Source organism: Sus scrofa, chromosome 15 (genome assembly GCF_000003025.6).
Source record: "Sus scrofa isolate TJ Tabasco breed Duroc chromosome 15, Sscrofa11.1, whole genome shotgun sequence".
Taxonomy (NCBI): domain Eukaryota; kingdom Metazoa; phylum Chordata; class Mammalia; order Artiodactyla; family Suidae; genus Sus; species Sus scrofa.
The window spans coordinates 52394797-52415100 of record NC_010457.5 but is presented as its reverse complement, the minus strand read 5'-3'; the positions used below and the strand labels follow the sequence as shown (position 1 = coordinate 52415100).

General features: G+C 43.0%; 1 pseudogene; it reads left to right on the top strand.

The window, feature by feature from the left end:
* Positions 8665-18339, top strand: LOC106506234 (annotated as a pseudogene).

The window sequence follows — 20304 nt, the reverse complement described above, 5'->3', positions numbered from 1 at the left end:
AGCAATGCCCAGGCACCGTGACACATGTACTACGAGGTTTTACACAAGAGGAAGTGTGTGAAGACAGAAAGCAAAGACTATAAAGAGGACAGGGCATTTGAGTCTTGAGGGATGACCAGGCAGTGCCTCTTAACAGTATGGGAATGGGATGCACAGCAAGAGAAAGGAACAGCAAGAATCCCGTCCCTGGACCACACACAGATGTGAAAAGCACACACCCCATCCACTGAGTGAATCAGTCTTCCTGCAAATGCTATGATGGGTCTTTTATGTACCTAACTGGATGGGGGTGTTACAAACAGGAATCAGAAGCAGTCCCTGCACACAAAGGCTCACTATAAAATCTCCTAAGAACTTGGGAGTGAGGGTCTCACCTAGACTCAGGCTGGAGGTCAGGAAGCAGAAATGGCTCTGTTCCTGCATGATCACCTCACACAGAGAAAAGGACAACAGGATTTCGAAACTGCAGGAACAAGGGCAAGGTAAGCCTTGGGGACAGTGTCTGAGGCAGCACAGAACAGCTCTGTTGGCTCTTCCTCACCCCTTCCCGTGGGTCCTCCTAAACCCTTTCCCTTCTCAAATCCTCTTCTGACCACGGTGACCCCCCACCCCCTGCAAAACACACAGTCACCATAGACGCCATGACTGGCTTTACCCTGAATGGTCCTTTCCAGAAATGCCTCTTACTCATGTCCCTTCCCTCAAAAGTCTTCCATCCTTTCCATGATGAAGACCTAGCCTGATGTTAAGAGGAAGATGAGCCAAGTGAGTAGTAAGCTGTGACTGATTACAATTCTCTTAACTCTCCCCGGGACTAATTTTTTTTTTTTTTTTTTTAACAGCACCGCTTAACTCAAATTATAGATGGCATTTTAGGCAGCTTGGAAGGGATGCCTTAGGGCGGGGACTTGTTTCAGCGGCCCTTAGATTCCACAACCAGAACACAGCTCCCCACCTACGGATCACCTTGGCCGTGGGAACAAAAAGAAGGGCTCTCCCATTGGAGAGAGGAGACAGCCTCTGCTGTTCTCTCTCCTGGACCCAACAGTTTTGGTAAGCCTCAGGCTGGCCTGGGGAATCTGCTTCTCTCTCTGAAGGGCCGGAGAGCCTGCCTGAAGGAGCAGTGGGAGGGAGCTGCCCACAGCCAGGCAAGCCTGGCTCTGGACCTGGGTCTACCCTGACCAGTTCCCCCAACCTCTGGAACCCAGGAGATACAGCCAGGGGCTCAGGCCAGACACCCTCAGGCCTCAGCCACAGCAGCTTCCTCTCCTTCTCCACCCCCTCACCATCAAGGTCGCTCAACCCCCTCATCCTTTCCCCAGGGGACCAGGCATGTGGTAGATGTTCAGGGAACCTGGTCCAGACTTTGGCATCCCCTCAGCTGCCAAGGGGTGCTGCCCCTGCCCTTTCTCAGATGCGTAGAGGAATCCCATCAGGACCTCCTAGCAGACCTCCCATCCCCAGGCCCTTATCAGTGGTGAGCCAGATCCCCTTTCTTCTGCTGGGACCCAGCCTCAGCAAAGCCAGCTCTGGCTCAAATCCCACCCCAGTTGGGCCTCCCCGGAGTAGAGAATTTATCTTTGAGGAGCTGGCAGGCCAGGCCCTTCTCAAAGCCTTGGGTTAAATATCCACTGATAAGACTGGCCGGCACCCTAGGTGCTGGCTCCTGTGGTGTGTGGGCAAGTGGCCCTGGAGGCCTGTCTTCCAGCAGCTGGCTGTGCTGCCACCTCCCCAGCCAGCAGGAAAGGCAGCTTCAGAGGAGATTCTAAGTAAAATCCTTCCAAACTGGAGGATCGGGAGCCTGGAATATTTTCACCTCTTTGTTTCTCCCTTCTCAGGAAAACAGACCAAAGTAATCTGCGGGGTGAAGGGAATCTTATCAGTTGAAGAGAACTCAAGGAAACCTCAGCTGTTCTGCAGGCTCCCTCGTTTCTTTTCTGGGCAGTCACCCTGATAGCCCCCACTAGGCTCGCTTCCCTTCCCTGTAAACAAGCGGCTCTAATTAAACTTGTTCTTTTGGATGAAGGTATATAACCTTGGAAGGCCCATAAAAAATGGCTTCCCTCCGAAGACTTCAAAAAGAGCGTGGTCCCTCTGTCAGGCCCTAGGCAAGGCTAATTTATGTCGACGCTATCTTATTCTGAAGGACTCCAGTTACTTCACATCTGTTCTCTGTCTAATCTTTAGAGGAACATTGCGGTGGTCTTGGCAGCTCAAAGCATCAAGTGGTCTCTTAACTGTTTCCTGCCCAAAATGTCCAGGCTCTCAGATCTGATTTTCTCTCCACCTTTGCCCCCATAAAAGCTTTCCATTTCCTCTCAGACAGTGTCCGGGCTGTTTCGTGTTCCCTGACTCCAGCATGCAGGAACCGGCCCACTCCCCAGACTGGCTGACTTCAGGCAGAGACTGGGCAGCCCAGCATGAGAAAAAAGCAATTATTCTTTCATTTTCAAAATGGAAAGAAAGGATGATATGAGAGGGGACAGTATACAGGAACATAGGCTAGACAATGCTGTTTTTTTGGTCTGTGGTTGCAATTAGAATATTTTTTCATTAAATAGAGTAAAAATATTAGCATATATTACATTGGGAAGGGCATTTTTTCAAAAACCTTTGCTTTACTTGTATAACTGTGTGCATGTGAGTGTGCGTGTGTGTGTGTGTGTGTGTGTACGTGTGTGTATTTTCTGGGTCATAATTTGAAATTCCTTCCTATAAGTTTCATGGTAGTTCCAACTCTGGTGTAGCACACTTGGAGCTAACTCAGCTCTACAGCTTCACCACTTTCCATCAGTGTGACTCTCAGTCCATTAACATCATCTCAGAGTCTGTTTTCTCACTGCAAATTGGGAGCTGTAATAATATATGCCTTATTAGGGTGGTTGCGAGGCCCCAATAAGATAAAACGTGTGTGAGCTTCATAGCAAGGCTCTATGCCCATCAAAATCCACCTCACGTCCCAGAAGACTTTACAGAGGAAGCCTAAGTTGGATACCACATGAGAGTAAGGAAATCATAAAGGAAGCCTCAGGCTCAGGTGTGCCTTCAGGACCACATGTTGCTTCATTTATTCAATTTATTTATTGCAGAGTTCCCTTTGTGGCTCAGTATTAATGATCCCGACTAGGATCCATGAGGATGCGGGTTTGATCCCTGGCCTCACTCAGTGGGTTAAGGATCTGGCATTGCCGTGAGCTGGGGTGTAGCTCACAGACGTGGCTAGAATCCAGCATTGCTGTGGCTGTGGCATAGGCTACAGGTCTGATTCAACCCCTAGCCTGGGAACTTCCAAATGCTGCAGGGTTAGCACAAAAAAAAAAAAAGCAAAAAAAAAATCATTTATCAGATGCTGGCTATTCATATGTAACTATTTTAGTGACTGGGATAAAGAGACAAAGGTTTTGCCTTCTCAGAGCTGATGTTCTAGTTGGGAGAACCAAATTAAAAGAAAAAATGATAGTATGTGATATGAGGGTAAATTCCATAAAGAAAAATTACATGGTCCACAATTAGACCAGTGTGTACATTACCAATTTTATCTGAGATCCCATGCAAATTTTTTAGCAAGTTTTGATGGTTAAAAATGTCGCAAAATCACCATGGAAGTGTATTACTTTGGAGTGATGTGCTCTGTATGGTACCCAAAGACTGTCTGCAAAGGACGCCTCTGGAATGCTCTCCCCCTAAGAGCATTCTGGGTTAATCCACCTTAGGCATCCTTCAGTTATTCACCATCAGCTTTAATAAAAATAAGCTCTAAGTCAACAAGAAGGGCTTCTTGTCTAAAAGAGAAGTAAACACATGGAATCTGCTACCTGAACTAACTGTAAAGTCAAAACACAGACAGGTTCAAGACAGGCGTAGACAAATACATGGATAATAAATGTTGAGTGGCATTTAAAATTTATAAAAGACGTGACATAAACTGTAGGGGATCTTAAGAGCCTGGGAGTGCTCTTGGCCACTGACTTACTCATTATCACCGTCATCTTTATCAACACTATATAATGCTGCCTTATCACTAGAGACCCAGGTCTCCAGCTTTTGTGGTAATTTTTAGTAGCCAAGTTCAAGGTTGGGAATAAACCAAACCCAAGGTCAAGAATCCTGAATACTCAACCTTGCTTCCAAGTTTGAATTTCTAAGTCGGTTCACATTTCTTTTTATTTTTTAATTTTTTTTGTATTTTTTTGCTTTGTTTTTTTTTTTTTTTTTTTTTTTTTGTCTTTTTGCTATTTCTTGGGCCGCTCCTGCGGCATATGGAGATTCCCAGGCTAGGGGTCAAATCAGAGCTGTAGCCTCCAGCCTACGCCAGAGCCACAGCAACGAGGGATCTGAGCCGCATCTGCAACCTACACCACAGCTTACGGCAATGCCGGATCGTTAACCCACTGAACAAGGGCAGGGACCGAACCTGAAACCTCATGGTTCCTAATCGGATTCGTTAACCACTGCGCCACAAGGGGAACTTCCAGTCAGTTCACATTTCTAAGGCTCACGTGCTCCTTTGCAAAACTAGTTCATCTCGATGAATTTTTGAGGCCCCAGTGAGCATAGGAAAAACAAAAACAGAAAAACCCTGATCTGAAATTGTATCATGAGATCCTATCCTTGTTTGGGGAGAAACCAGCACGCTGTTGCCATGACGCTTTAGGAGGTAACAATGAACATGTGAAGTAACTGTGCCCGAAGCTCTGACCCCAGGTCTTACACACTCAGTCTTGAATTTGTCAGCATATTGATGGTGTTTCTCAATGGCAGTGAGCATTAACCAAACTAAGTGAGATTTATATATAAAAAAGAAATGCAAATTTTTACTGAAAATGCAAAAGCCTTTCTTGTTCCATGGTCTAGAACAGGACCAGCAATCTATGATCTGTGGGCCTGCTCAGCCTGATGCCTGTTTGTAAATCAAATTGCACTGGAGCACAACCAGGCCCTGGGTTTACATATTGTCTGGGGCTGCTTTCCCCCCAAGTGACACAGCCGTGTCATTGCTACAGGGCTGTTACAGCCTGCAAAGCCTAAAATATTTGCAACCTTGCCCTTTATAAAAAGGTTTGCCAAACCCTGGAAGCAAATATTTTTGTCAATACAACTAATACATTCTCTCCTTGAAGGAGTAAATTAAAGTGGGAAGTTTGCTTAATGAGCATAGGAGCAGAATAGGGGGTCTCCTTGTGTGATATGAAGGACTAGTTCGAGCTAAGAAAGCATAAACATAGTTGTCTATTACAAAGGAGCCATAATAGTAACATTCGCTGGCCAAGCTTTGTCCTTTGGGCTACGCATGAATGAACACTGCCACTATTTCCTTCTCTTTGTCTTTTGTCATTGTACCTCCGTTGCTCAAGAACCTCCATCAGATCAGCACTTTACGTAGCATGAACAGAGCTGGTCCAATTTTCTCCCTCCCTAGAGCCTCATGGTAACACATCTGCATGGAATACAGACATTGACTCCATAGCCATGAGTGTGACAAAGCTACCATCTCAAGATGTTCTCCATGGTGGTAAAGGAGGGCTACTCTGGTCACACAGCCAACTCCTGAAAATCATCTTTAGCTGTCACACCCTTATCATACTCCTAAATCTTTCTCCTTCTTCTAAATGCCATTCAGCTAGCTTCCATCCTCAGGGATTTCCTCATCACACAGGCAGACAGCCTTTCTCACTGTGAACCATATTTCTCTGGGTATCACCATGCCTTTTCTATGTACCTCAGCTTCGTGTCTCCTAGTTTTGTTCTGTACTCCTCACCAAGAAGCCGTGGCTAGAGACACAAGGAAAAAAAGAAGGAGAAAAAGAAAGATAGGGAGAGAGGAAAGGAGGGAGGGAGAGGGGGAGGGAAGGAGGGAAAGAGAGAGAGAGAGAGGAAGAAGAAAGGTGAAAGAGAGATAGAGATAGAGGGAGGGAAGGAGGGGAAAAGGTAAAAAGAAACAGAGAAGAAAACTCCTAACTTTTAAATCTTATCCTTACCATATTTCAATTTCAAAAAAGATGTTTGTCTCCTAAGAATGTGACCTTAGTTCCAAACAGAGTTGCTACAGATGTAACAGTTAAGATAAGGTCACACTGAAGCAGGGTGACCTACTAATCCAAAAGGACTGACATCCTTATAAGAAGACAGCCCCGTGAAGAGAGGGACACGCGGAGAGCACCATACAACAATGGAGTCAGACCCAACACCAGAAGGCAGGAAGAGCCAAGGAAGATGCCCCAACCCTTCAGAGACAGCATGGGCCTGCTGTCGTCTTGATTCCATACCTCTGGCTTCCAAAACTGGGAGACAAGACATGTCTGTTGTTTTGAGCCACCCACTTTGCGGTGTTTTGTCGCAGCAGCCCCTTCAACCTAATATATAAATATATTAAGTCAGGTGTTGTCATTAGGTGTAAGACGCTGTGCCCCCTAGTCTATTTCAGGGCACTGGTTTTATAGCTGAACGTATTTCTCTTTTTCCAATTTTTTGGGGGCTCCTCATGTTTGGCCCAACTTACTCTCTGCATGGAGGAAGGCAGACATTTTGCTACGAGAATTGTTTTCTTGTCTACCTCAATACATGGCTTTCAAAACATTTTGCCCTAAACACTGTCTCGTAAAACAACATCTTGCTTTAAAAAAAAATTCGTACAAGTACCTTTTCTTAGACATTTCTAACACATGCATGGTTCTCTCTTCTGTGGGTGCTCAGCCAGTTAAGAAACTATGACTGTGATTTACCGCATGGTCCATTAACCTCAGCATCGGGAACCAGGCCATGCTCCTCCCCCAAGCCAGACATAATCCACGTAGACCAACATCCTTTAAGAAGCAACACAACTCATGCGGATTCTGGCTCCATCCCTGTAAATAACAGTGATGATGATGACAGGCGTCTTTGGCTTTTTAAGCCACAAACTTAGCTCAAGAGTTTTTGATTCATAGCTGGATACAAAATACTGTGGGAACATTGATTAGCAGGTGGTCCCATCAGGTGGATGAATTGTTTATACTTTCGCCATAGCTATGCACAGTTCATTTTCCCTTCAAAATTTTTTAGGTAAGGGCTTGGAACACTAACATGTTTGGGTTTTCGATTCTGGAAGGAATGCAGTGGAATTTTCTGGCACTCTCTATGGAGTGATTTATGATTTATGTACTGCTCCCATTGGATAATTTCTTTTACGCATGTGTGACAGGAATGATGCTCTGGAAACTTTTGTTTCAAATTTGCACATGTTTGCCCTTCCGGACCCCAGACTTGACTTCTGAATGAAAAAAATCCTTCTCCAGGAGAGAGTGACACTACCTCCTGCAGGAGAAGATCTTGAGATCCTTTCTTTCCTTGTTTTCCATTGGGAAAAATCACTAAGAAGCCAAGAGGAGTCCCCGTCATGGCTCAGTGGAAACAAATATGACTAGCATCCATGAGGATGCAGGTTTTGACCCCTGGCCTTGCTCAGTGGGTTAAGGATCCGGCATTGCCCTGAGCTACGGTGTGGGTCACAGACGTGGCTCTGATCCCACGTTGCCGTGTCTGTTGTAGGACAGCAGCTACAGTTCTAATTCCATCCCTAGCCTAGGAACCTCCATATGCCTTGGGCGTGGCCCTAAAAAGACAAAAGAAAAAAAAAAGAAGAAGAAGCAGAGAGGAGGAACAGATTGGCAGGGAAAATACCCAGCTAAAATAATTTGGAAATGGGAACTTCAAAAACACAATGTATGGAGAAAAAATAATTCAAACAAGCATGGCTGAGGCCTCCAGGAAGAGCAGAGCAGGAAACACTGCCACAGCATCTGGTTAGAGACCCTCTCTGATGGTAGCCCATGGCAAGTGGCTCTTCCACTTCTGAGATTGAATGTCACCCTCACTAAACAGAAAGAGAGCTGTGAATACACCATGTCCAAATTACCCTGAAGGGCTGGTGCTGAAGCATCAGCCCTTTTAGATTAGCTCCTGTCAAAGCCACCCTTAAGGACAGTGACAAACTAGCTGGCTTCTTAAAGAAAGTTATTAGTCACAATGTCTTAGAATTTACAGTTGGAAGATGGCAGAGATAGTATACTGAGTATCAGACAGGCCAGGCTGTTAAGTCTGTTCAATGGGCACCCCTGTCAGTAAATAAGTTTATGCAGTCTTGATCTTTCACTATTAGTTGGGAACGCCGTGGGGTATAGAGTCCAGCCCACTGGGAGATAATCAGAATAACAGCTAATAGGGGTCACGTCTGGCATTTTGGTCTGTCAACCTGGATTCCCATAAAGAACTGAGTCTTGCTCATTAATCATCTTTCTTCATCTAGGATAACAAGTGATTTTCTAGTGGTCAGTCACCATGCTTGGTGCCTGGGAGACAGAAACATACCCAGATGCACCCCTAGGAAGGCAAAGATTACTCTGACGTGCCCTCTGAGAGGGCACTGTATCAATTAGGATCCATGAGGCAGACAGATGGTGCCTTAAAAAGGGTTTAGGCAAAGGGAGTTTAATGAAGAAACAGGGTTAAGGGAACCATCAAGGGATGTTGACGTGCTGTGGGAGGGGCAACAGGAGAGACCTGTCACCACTTTTGAGTCTGAGAGGACACATGGAAGGAGGCGTTATCAGAGCCTGGAGAGTCAGAGTCAGGGAGTCCCTTTGCCAGAGACTATGGAGCTGCTGCTAAGACAGCAATGAAGCGGGAATGGAAGAGGAAATGAACACGCACTCCCTTCTCTCCCCACCTGCAGTCTTCTACAGGTGCCCTACTCCAGTCCAGACCTGCAGAGTGCACAGGGAAAGAGTGCCATGGTACTGCTATCAGCAGGAGACAGTTTTCTTAGCCACAGAGTAGAAAAGGAGGAGTGAATTTGGGGTGAAGGGGTAACAAGGTAATTTTTGGTACCAAAAAAATGAAATATGGCTCTCCTTGGTGTAAGGTTGTAGCCATAGGTTATCTTGGACTGAATCACTGTTCCTCAGTGTAGGGTCACATGGGTGATTCATGGTCCCTCCCTGTGTAAATGTAGGGTGAACAGGTATTCTGCTGAGAAGAGGGAAGAACAAAAAGAAAGCTTCTTGTAGCCAGAAATGCATAGGAGTTAATTTTTGTGGTAGAGAGAGGAGGAGAGGAGGAACCAAGGGTGACCAAGAGGTTTGCAGCCTTGGTGACTCAGGAAATGGTGCCATTATAAAGAGATGTGGCATAGTCGGGGAGGAGGAGGCAAATGATTTGGTGAAACAATCATGATGAATTTAAGGTCTTAGCACACTGTGTGGGATGCTATTTATTGGAGATATTCTTCTCCAGGCAAATACTTCACCCAGGTTCAGGAGCTCAAAAATGGCCCAGCTGTCCACCATCTTCCCAAACCCCAAACCCTCATCAAGCCTTCGTCCATTAGCCCCCAAATTAATCAGTCTGCAAATTCTATTTATCTTGCTTTTATTCTCTCTCAAACCTACTCACTCTCCCCAACCCCATACTCTCTACCTTAATTTCATCTTTCACATAGAATTCAGTGATTCTTTACCAAACAATGTCTTGCCCCGGCTTCCATCACTTTCCATAAAGAAGCCAGGAGAGAAGCTGTTTCCTGTTCTTTCCAAACAGGAAATTTAATTCTACCATCTGCTGATTATATTCCTTTGGTGGCTGCCTTGGGATAAAGTCTTAACAGAACATAATAAACTTCTCATAGGTGACACCCATTTCATTCTCTCATCTTTCCACGTCTCACATTCTATGTCCCCACCACCACCCTGAGCTATTTCCATTTTCTCGCATTTGTCACGCTCTCCCTCACTTCCATCCTTGCACAGAACTGCCTTCTCTGTCTGGAATATCTTCCTTCTTTCCCACAGCATCATTCCTGACATTAAACATCAAAATATCCCTCCTTCATGGAGCCTCTGCTGACATCCCAAGGCCAGTCGGCATAACTCTTTTTTGTATTTCCTCAATTATTTTTATTCATCCCTGCGCCACAGCTTGTATTACTGTGTGGAATTAACAGCTTATTTGCTTACGGGACTTCCACTCTAGATCTATGTGCCTAACTACAAAAAAAGTATGTGCTTCATAAATGAATAAATAAAGCAAATAGACACATAGTTTTGTTGGTATTTAAATCAATTGAACAAGCTGGCAGTGAGTAACCATTTGTCATGCCCTCTGCTGAAGGTTGGGTATATCACGGTAAATGCACTCCTGCAAATAAGACATGTACGATCTAGTATTACAGAATCAGTGATAAGTTAGCAAATATATTACACAACAAAAGTGTTCAAGTAATATCGAAGAGTCAGCAGAGTGCAATAGAAAAGGCCCATACTTAAACTCAGACTGATGCTCGAATTCATTCTCCAATTTTTATATGACCTTGAACAAAAGGCTTAACCTCTTAGATCCCAGTCCTTTAATCTATAATGGAGATATAAATCATATTTTAGATCTTATTATGATTAAATAACCACCCCTGGGCATCATACAGTAAGACATTCAAAAAATACTATATTCTTCCCTTTATGTGTTTTACTGTTGTATCTGTGTCTTCCTTTGTTTGGGACTTAAAACATCTTCAGATACACCTTGTTAAGACCTAACAATGGGCAAGATGTGAGGACAGAACAACATTTAATCACAGAAGGAGGTTCAGATCTTTCTTGAGAGCTTTTTATAGGGGAGGAAGGAAAGGCCTCTGGAAGGTGAGGCTATACTGTTGCAGAAGAAAGAAGTGTCCAGAAACTGAAGCAAGGAGACAGAGACTGCTTCTCCAGCTTGGGAGGACATGCAGAGGAGGGGGAACTGGGAACTGAGAAAGGACGGGTATGTTTGCCTATGGCTGACATTGGCCTCCTCACTTGAAATTCACTCGTTGTTCTAAAGCCCACAGAGTTTTCCAGCCATAGATAATACAGGTCCACTCACAGCTGTCTTCCCACCAGCTCAAAAGGAGCTCAATGGGACTGACTCTGTCAGCAAGGGCAATGACAGAGCAAGGCTAAAACTGCAGGCCTTAGCTAATAGGCTTCAGCTAAGTATATAGCAAACTCTAGCTAACTATATACCTTCACAGGATCTTTCTTTGTTCTTCCTTACTCCATCCATCAGCTATTGCCTTGCCATTAGTCCTGGCCTTAGTTTGAGATTTCTGTTAAATTTCTCCAGGTCAGGGTTTTAACGTGGCACTGGGTTATCACAATGAAGTCAAAGATTGACTACCAAACAAAATGAGAGTAAGGGAAAAAAAAAGGTGGGGGGAAGAAACCAAGATAAATATCGAAAGCAAATAAAAGCAGAAAGGAAGAAGAAAATTGTACTCTACGGATGGCATGAGTATTGTGTTGAAAACCTCAGGGAATCTACATGACAAGTAAGACTCATAGAACATTGGAATTCATAGTTTCATTGAAAGATTCAATTATTAGGATGTCAATTCTACCCAAAGGGACCAGTAGAATCAAAGGAAGTGCAGTCAAAATCCCAGCCAATATTTTTACGAAACTGACAAGCTGGTTCTAAATTTTATTTGGAAATTTTATGGCTCTAGAAGGGCCAAAACAATTTCAAAAAAGAATAAGCTGGAACTTGATAGTGTAAGAAGAATTTATACTATCTACAAAAATCAAGACAGTGTAGTATTGACATAAAGATAGACATAAGGAACAATGAAACAGAATAGAGTCTGGAAATAGATCCATACATATATGTCTAATGGTGCTGGAACAACTGCTGTCTACATGCCAAAAAAAAAAGTCAACTGCACAAAAATTAACTCCAAATGATCATGGGTCTAAATGTAAAGTCTAATACCACACAAAATTTCTAGAAGAAAACCATGGAGAAATTCTACGGACTTGGAGTTTTGTAAAAATTTCATAAATAGGATACAAAAACCAGGAGCTATAAAAGAAAATATCAGTAAATTAGACTTCAAAATAAAAATTTGGTCTTTGAAAGACATGGTCAAGAAAATGAAGACAACCAAGAGAATGTAAGAGACGTTTGCAAAGCATATATTCAACAAAGGACTTATATCCAGACTAAAAAACCCTTATAACTCTATAATAAGGCTAACAATCCAATTAAAAAATGAGTGAAAGAACTGAATGGACACTTCACTAATGACAGTACACAAATTGCATGAAGAGCTGTAAACCACATTAATCACCAGGGAAATGGAAATTAAAACTACCGTAAGATTCTGCTACGCATCCATCAGAATAGCTATAATTAAAATGATGGGGAGTTCCGTCGTGGCGCAGTGGTTAACGAATCCGACTAGGAACCATGAGGTTGCGGGTTCGGTCCCTGCCCTTGCTCAGTGGGTTAACGATCCGGCGTTGCCGTGAGCTGTGTGGTGTAGGTTGCAGACGCGGCTCAGATCCCACGTTGCTGTGGCTCTGGCATAGGCCGGTGGCTACAGCTCCGATTCAACCCCTAGCCTGGGAACCTCCATATGCCGCGGGAGCGGCCCAAGAAATAGCAACAACAACAACAAAAGACAAAAAAAAGACAAAAAAAAATAAATAAAATGATGGGCAATAGCAATATAGGTGAGGATGCCGAGCAATTGGATTTCTCATACATCCCTTATGGGAATGTTATCTGGCTCAATCACTCAGAAAAAACTTTTTGGTAATTTCTTAAAAAGTTAAACATGTGACCCAGATGTTCCACTCCCCCAAGTTCATACACAAAAGCAATAAAAACATGTTTCCACACAAAGACTTGTACACGAGTATTTACAGCAGTTTTGCACACAGTAACCCCAAATCATCCATAGCAGCTTTATGCACAATAGTCAGAAACTGAAACAAATCCAGATGTTCACCAGCAAGTTATGGAGAAACGGAAAGTGCTGCACCCATACAATGGAATATTATTCAACAATAAAAAGAAACTGTTAATATGCACAACAAAATGAACGAATGTCAACATCATGTTGAGGGTAAGACATCAGACATAAGAGTATCATTCCATTTGTATAAAAGTCTAGAAAAAATGCAAAAAAACAGCTCTGTTTTGACTGGGGCTAAGGGTAGAAGAAGGGATGGACAGAAAAGAAGCAAGAAAAAATTTTGGAAACAATAGAAATATTTTGCTTTGATTGTAGCAGAGGTTTCACAAGTGTATATACACACACACACACACACATGCACATTGAGTTTTGAACTTTAAATGGACACAGCATATTGTACATAAATGATATTGCAATAAAACTGATTTTCAAACAAAAAAAAAGGCTAGCCCAATACTGTATCTATACATATCTACGTCTCCATCATATAACTACTAATCTCTGGAATTTGCACTCGAACTTTTTTTTTTTTTTTTTTTTGGTTTTTTTGGTTTTTTGCTAATTCTTGGGCCGCTCCTGCGGCATATGGACGTTCCCAGGCTAGGGGTCGAATTGGAGCTGTAGCCACCGGCCTACGCCAGAACCACAGCAACGCGAGATCCGAGCTGTGTCTGCAACCTACACCACACAGCTCACGGCAACGTCAGATTGTTAACCCACTGAGCAAGGGCAGGGACTGAACCTGCAACCTCATGGTTCCTAGTCGGATTCGTTAACCACTGCGCCACGACAGGAACTCTGCACTCGAACTTTCTAAATAACATCAGTTCCCTTCCCAGTCTCAGGTAACGAGGGACCCATTCGCTGTCAATTTTCCTTGCCTTCCTGTCCTGCACACCCCCACATTTCACTCTATCTACCATCCTACTCACACAATAAAAATGTGAAGTTCCCTGTCAACTAATGCAATAGCTTTAGGCTCTCCCAAAATAACAAAAACAACAGCATGTGTGCACGATGTGCATTCTTTCCCCAAAAACATCTCTTTATGGGGTGGGTGGCTATATAAGGAGGTGAGTGATGTAGTTATACATAACTAAATGCATAGGAGGGTAGGAATAGAGAACTGCAGAAGTTAAAAGTTCATCTGTGATTATATGTAAATCATGCCACTTTGGGGTAGATTATCGAGCAGGAAGGGGACAACCATTTTCACATGAGGTGAACCAATGTTGCTCTAAAAGGCTTCACACGTGTCTGCACGCCCTCATGTTCAGGTCACCTGCCACTCAGAAGGGCAGCTAAACTAGCTTGTTTCCTTCAGTCTAGTAAGTATTTTCTTCTGGTGGGAATTTCAAAACTGCAATTATCTAACCCGATCTTTTAATTTACTATGTTCCCAAAGTCAGTCACAATAATTGGTCCTGATTCCAAGAAGGTTTGCCCAGCATCTAGAAAACCTTCCTGTATTGTTCACATACCCAATTCTATTACTGTAACCAGCCCATGGCTGGTATTTGGGTAGGGTCTGAGTTCCTGTACACTTAAGTGTCAACAGTATTTGCTGACTCAGAGAAGCACCACTGCAGCTTAAGCAGGGGTCTTGCTAACCTCTGTCTCTTTTCTGAAGGCCAGTTGGTATTGCTTCTACATTAGAGTGTTGGAATTAAGAAACTTTGTTGAATATAGTCATAACATATTTCATTCCTGCCAGTTACCCTCTGGTCAGAAGTACAATCAGAGGTCTGCAGATGGTCTGGCAAGGTTTCTAGAAGCAGTAGAAACCAGCAGCTGACTGCACAGCTATATGAAATTAAAAGCTGTTTCAAGATATGTACCATATGTACATGTAGGAATCCATTAGGGAACATGGTTGAGCTCTCTGCATTATATGGGTATTAAACATTCTGGGAAATGAATAAGGGACAATCAGAGAAATACACTGGAAAGGAAAAGAGAGAAACACGAATCTAAAGCTTAACCTGGTTGCTTCCCAGATTTAGTAGGATATACTTTGGTTAAGAAAACATGGAGTAATATTCAATAAGAACAACAAGAAAGAAAGAAAGAGAGAGAGAGAGAGAAAGAAAGGAGGGAAGGAGGGAGGGAGGGAGAGAAGGAAGGAAGGAAGGAAGGGAGAGAGAGAAAGAGAACATGGAGAAAACAGATGCAAGACTTGAAGACTGGTTAGGGAAAATGAGTGAAAATGGCAATGCCTCTTTTCTAAATGTATTATTAGTGTCTTATATTAATTTAGAGAGACTAAATTAGTCTTTTTATGACAACTCGAAAGTCTTTATTATGATAGCAAGCCTAGCACTGTGGTTTTCATTTTAGGGGTGTTATAGGTTTGCATAATAGCGTAGGAGCAAGGAGATTAATCCTTACACTCACTGAAGAAATAAGTGCTAAGAGGTTAGACTAGCAGAGAAATAAACGATCAAAGGGAATTTTTGAAAAGACAAGGAAACCTGTTTACCAGCTGTTTGGCTGAAAGTTCATGTAAAAAAAAATTCAGGGATGAGACCTGTACGATTTGAGACTCTGTGTCTTCAGGAGAGCAACACTGGGATGAAAACAGAAAATCTTTCACCAGTTTTCTGAATATTGGGATGACAGAGTGTTCAGTTGTAATCCATATGTTTAGGATTGTCAGAGTCAGGCTTCTTCCTGGTTTCAGGAGACATTAGGAAATCTCTCCTTTTAGTTTTGTAAGCCAGTGTGACCTCTTAATGAACCAGGATATGAGCCTAGTTTTAATACACTTTTAATGATTACCTGTCCCTGATCAGAGGATTTCTCTGGTCTGAGTTGGACTGACACCAATAGCAAATAGGGGCAGGTCTGCTGTGTGCCTGCCTGGTCCACAAGTCTAGGTGATGCTGGGATTTTAGAGCAAGAATGGATCATACCCTAACCCCCTCTGAGTTCAGACACAAATCAGTATTAGGCACAAGAAGTATCAAGCCAGGAACGGGGGGGTGGGGGTGGCAAAGAATGGTCCCTCGGCAAGGGAACCGTCATCGGAAGTTTTCCTTTGGCTCAGGCTGGATTTCAAAAGACATTCCTCTCAGCGAAAGTTAATATTAAATTAGAGTTCAGAGAGTAAACTAAAAATTTTAAATAATGTAATCTGAAGCCATCTCTTTAGGGTAGCAAAACTGAAATCCATATGCTAGCAGATGACTTCGGCTTAAAACCATTTTAAAGGACCAATATCCCACTTTTTAATACTCCCTGTTATTATTAGCTCTATTCAAAAACACATTTCTCACAGGTTCTTTGGACATTGTTAAATGAGCAAAAAAATGTAGACACTTTTTTTTAAATGAGGAGAATGTTCAAGGGCCTTGGACCCAACTGTTCAGTTTATATAATAAGTGCATAGGACAGTATGAGGATGATCTAGCATGCTAAGTAATAAATCCCTTAGAATTTATTCTTTTCTTTTTTCTCAAATTTTGGTACCTGGCTCTTTTCCGCAGTAACACCTTCTGTCTTTTATCCCCATTTACAGTTCTATTTCTGCCCTTATAGCCATCTCTGGTTTTAGCTAAAAAGTTGTCGAAATTACTGTGGAGCACATCATTGTTGAATCAATGAATTTTCTACCATAAAGCAGCAAATTAAATACTATGTCTAGGTTACTGGGAAACAGAAAGATGAAGACCCACATGACTTGTAGGAGAATCTTTGGGCAATAAGTTTTTACTAGATTCTTTTTTTTACCTTTAAATTCTTTCTTTTGTCCAGAGATAATTGAGTTTGCCGCTTAATTTTCTCTAGCGTTTCTCAAACAACCTTCCTCCAAAACCCAACACTTGTAGAGCTGCACAGACCAGAGGACCAGCAGACCTGCAAGTGAGACAGAATCTTGAGTCATAGCCTAGTTCCTGGTTAACTCATTCTGGAAGGAGGGAGGCAGTGGGAGGAAACCACCCAAACGAGCGCATCCTTGGTCGAGTCCTTAGCGCCTCCAGCTCCACGGCTGCACCGGTACAACACAGAGCCTCGCCCACTCTCACTTATTACTCCAACCAGCCGGCCAAAGAGAGGGAGGAGGTCTGGCAGTTCTGGAGGCTCTTTGCCCAGCTAGCTGCAGACCACAGAACTCCACGAAAAGTCGTGACCCGCCATCCTGATCTGGAGACTGATGGTTTGGGCAATGACACATGTCACAGCACAATGGCGGTGATGGATAATGACATCCTCAGCTAGCTGGGCTTCCAGGAATTCTAGTACTTGTGGAATAACATCAAAAAATGGCAGGCCATATGCAAACAGTGTGACCTTGACCATTCAGGGACAGTGGGCAGCGGTGAACTCCAGGGACCTTCGAGATAGCAGGGTTCCGCCTAAGTGAGCATCTCCACAGCATGATCTTCTGACCCTGCTCTGATGGAGGGAACGTGGATTTTGACAACTTCATCAGCTGCCTGGTCAGACTGGATTCCCTGTTCCGTGCCTTCAAATCTCTTGACAAAGATGGCCCTGGACAAATCCAGGGGAACATTCAGGTGTGGCTGCAGCTGACCATGTATTCCTGAATGGGAGTCCGCGACCTGCCCCCTCATCCCCTCATGTAGGAGTTACCTTGGACTCTTCATCTCTCCCAGGGATGATACTGTCTGCAGTCACATCTTCATGGGTCCTGCAGACCCACAGGCCCTTCTGTTCTCCCAGTCCTTGGCATCCAGCCTCTCAATCAACACCAGAGCTCAACATGGTTCAGCATGCCCTGCAAGGTTCACCCCACCTCTGCACGCCCATCTCACATCCACTCCATAACCCCTCTCCTGTACCTGTGCCATTCCCAACACTTGTGTTCCCCAAGGGCCCTTCTCACTTCTGGGAGGATCACTTCAGTCCCTATACACCCTGGTATACTCATTCAGTTACCACCTAGGCAGCCCAGCTCTAGGCCATAACAGGCCCATGTGCTCCATTGCCTTTGTATTCTACTCCCAGCCTTCCAGGCCCAGGAGGAAATAAATGTACCCTGGTTGTCTCATGTAGTCAGTATAAACTCTTACGCATACCTCAAAGCCTTTTTGAAAAACTAGCATACAGCTTGAGATTCTACGAGTGTGCTATTTTGTGCTGCAATTCAGATTTACTTAGGTCAGGAAAGTTGAATGGCGACTTGTTCTCTCAATACCCAAATCCATAGCCTTCCCCTTCTTTACTCTTGGGAAAGGGTGAAGTAGTGTAGAAATTAAAGATCTGTAACAAATGGGATGCTGAATCAGATACTAAATGCCCAGGGTTTTCCTTTTGTTTCATTTTTCACTATTCTAACCCATCACCCAAAGAAGGAAGAGAACTTTGAACACTCTTCCTGAGAGTAATTAATGATTGATTTGCTCTGCTTGGAATGCATAATTCAGTAAATTCCAGATATGCCTATCCCTACTGGTGGACAGGAGAAAATGTGCAAATCTTTCTGAAGAAAATATCTCTGATTGGAAATCCTGCTAATGATCATGAGAGTGCTGTTTTGGATTTAAAGCCTGCTCTACAGTTCAACCCTAAGCAGAAACTCTATTTTAATAGACAGTCAAAGATAGACTAAGAAAAAAAACTACCTTATCAAGTGCGTATTTATAAAAAAACTCCACAGCGTTTCCTTTGCAGAAGTGGTCTTTGGCAATAATCCTCAGTCTGTCTCTGATGTTCATTAGATTGTATAACCTTGGATGAATCAATAGCCTGTAAAATAATTCAAAAAGTTGTTTTCAAGATTATATAAATTAAAGATGTCAGACATTTGCCTCATGTCTGGAAGGACAAAACTATTTATTAAATACTAGTTTCCTTTCTTTTTTCCTCCACATGTAGCATTTAAAACTTATTTTGTACACCACTCGGAATTTTATGTAGGCTTTGGGAAAATACACTTTAATAGCTGTGCTTTAGGAGAACTGTGAAAGAATTTACCCCAGTTATACACCCCATTTATATGGTGAACACAAGCATATAACATTGTGTGAAAATCAGGGCCAAACCTCTTTTGCAGGTCTTGAGACTAGTTAAGTATTCCCACACTGAAACATACATATTGGCCTTCTTCACTGACCAAAGTGATGGGAGGTTAAAACCAGCGTGCAGAGTGCTTTAAGAATCTCGGGCACTCCTGGGCAATTGAAAGAAAATTATTATCTGTATTATTTTACTTCTAAGAACATACTTAAGAATGAACATATTTGGATGAATTCCAACAACCAAAAGAAACCTCTTCTGAGGATTCTGCCAGCTCTTCTAAGATTTTTTTTTTTTTTGTCTTTTTAGGGCCACACCCATGGCACATGGAGGTTCCCAGGGTAGGGGTCGAATCAGAGCCACAGCTGCCAGCCTATGCCACAGTCATAGCCACACCAGATCCGAGCCGAATCTGTAACTTAAACTTACAGTTCATGGTAATGCCAGATCCTTAAACCACTGAGTAAGGCCAGGGATTGAACCTTCATCCTTAGGGATTCTAGTCAGACTCATTTCCACTGAGCCAAATGGGAACTCCTAAGATTTTTGTGCATATACTCAATGGGATATTGTGCCATATGCTTAGGATGAAAAATTGAGGTGAATAATGGGGAAAAGAAAAGGCATTCTTCAAGTTAAATTTTTTTTTTCTGGGCAAAAAGGAAAGTGATTGTGAACTTTGGAAGTTCTAGTCTTCTGGGTAAAGGATAACACATTGAAAGGGCTATGTTGGTACCAACAGAGATGTGTCTGTTTTTGGGTCAGGGTTTAAAACATAACCCTTGAAAAGAGTGACACCTAAAACTGTAATGTGTTCACCACTCCTTCAGACCAGTCCCCCAGCCAAGAATCCATCCATGTACTGGTGTCATTTAAAAGAAAAGACTTGTCTTAGATGTGATATGTAAGGATGATACAGTTGCCTCAACAATATTTATTCCCAACCACTTTTCCTTCCTTACAGAACCAGTCTCCCAGAAAAAGCGAAACATTTGAAATTTGCATTCCAACCTCCTTGTGGGTGAGGGCGTGGACACGTGATCCAATTCTGGCCAGTGAGTTTGAAGAGGAAGTATTCTGGGGGTAGAAGTCCATAGGAAAGATTTTTCTTTCCCTTTAGTTAAAGAGGCATGTGTAATCAGGACTGTGTTACCTGTTTTCCTCTAAATGTATTTATACAAAGGCACGGTCTATGGAGATGCACCAGAACTTTACAACCATAGGGACAAAACGAAGGTGAAAACCAACACACCCAGGATGTTTCAGCAGAAAAATGATGGGAATACTTGGGTCCTTAATGATATCATTTTAGCTCCAGACCTCTTTCAACTAAATCCATAAATTTCCTTACCGCTTGAGCTATTTTATGGAGGTATATTTTACTCACAGCCTAAAGCATTCTATCCTTCTTGTCAAAGGATGAAAAAGTACTCCAATCAAAGCTGATAAAGTTAAAAAAAAAGAACAAGAGGCTCCTCAGGTAGTATGACTGAAGAACTACTGAAACACAAACCCCCTAACATTTAATATTCTTTATTCAAAATTCCCACCATTAATGATGT